Raw genomic sequence first — 1,390 nt, 5'->3', positions numbered from 1 at the left:
CTGTCACCTCCTGCACACGAAGGACAAATGTCCCACCGGCACAGGCAGAGCCACCACGCAGCCCTTTTCCCCAGCACTGCTGCCAGCAGTGGGGGATTTTGCAGCACTAATTCACCAAACCTCACAAAGTGTCAACTATTTATCAGCTTCCACTCTGCCAACACGAGACGAGTTCAGTACGATGTGTTCTCCTGCCCTGAGATTAATGACGGATCGTGCTTGCCATCAGGGCCAAATCCTATTGGGAGAAGCTGGGCTGCTGCTCTCAGTGGGTGCTCTGCCCCCAGACCCCCCCGGGCACATCTCCCAGTGCAGCTCAGCACTGCCTATATGGCAGCGTCTGCAGCACAACAGAGGAACGGTCTGTTTGCTTGTTTCAGTGCTGAAACAGGAGGCCAACTACAAATAGACTTCAGGTCTGACTCCTTGTTATGTACACTGCATGGTCACGTGCAGAACACACACACAGGTGAGAGAGTAAACAGCACAATCTATTTTGTTACTCAGAAATAAGGGTAGATTGTGTACAAAGTCAAACTCTTTTAATGCAATCTGGACACAAGAACAGAAGCGAAAGCAAGGCAGGAAACATTGCACAGCACTCCTGACACCAGGAGCTGTTAATCTCTGCTAAAACCAACCGCCAGCCCTAGGGGTCAGTCTCCCAGGCCCTGCACAAACGCTGCAGCACAGGCAGGCACTGGCCTCTCCTGTTCTCTCTCTGCCCAATGCGCATCGGTGATGGAGCTAGCACTGCACAGAGCCGACTGCCCAATCCAGCAACCAGAGATCAGGAGCAGGCACCGGTTTAGCAATCTCTAAGCACCACGCGAGTTTGCAACGACTTTGTCAAGTCACCTGCAAATGGGTCCCGAAGCCTATTCTTAGGTCTGTCATCACTGCGCTGGGAAAAGGAAGAAGGCAGCAGGTTTGTGCGGAAATGTGAAACACGTGGAATGAACATGTAGCCCCCCGGCTGGGGCACGGCTCCCTGGAGGGGCATTGCTCCCGGGTACAGCATCCCAGCAGCACACATATCCCTGCCAAAGCACAGCACCCACACATGGCTCCCTTGTGGGATACAGCCCCGGTAGCACTCGGACAAAGCTTTCCAACAGGAAACCGCCTTCAATTAGCACACAGCCTCAGTATCACACATACCCCGACAAGGCACAGTTTGACTCCCCAAAAGGACACGGCCCCCGTTAGCACACATCTGCCTGCCGGTAACTCCCTGCTCCACGGGCGGACGCAGCACCGCTGTGACAGTGCTGCCATTGTCACAGCTGCGGTCGGACACGGCTCCGATGCCACACATCCCGACAGGACAGCGCTGCCGTTATCACAGCCGGATCGCACACAGCCCGCCGCCCCGCCGCCCGGCCGGGAG

This window comes from Meleagris gallopavo, chromosome 17 (assembly GCF_000146605.3).
Source record: "Meleagris gallopavo isolate NT-WF06-2002-E0010 breed Aviagen turkey brand Nicholas breeding stock chromosome 17, Turkey_5.1, whole genome shotgun sequence".
In the NCBI taxonomy this organism is placed as follows: domain Eukaryota; kingdom Metazoa; phylum Chordata; class Aves; order Galliformes; family Phasianidae; genus Meleagris; species Meleagris gallopavo.
The sequence above is the reverse complement of the archived record's forward strand: the minus strand, read 5'-3'. Positions refer to the sequence as shown.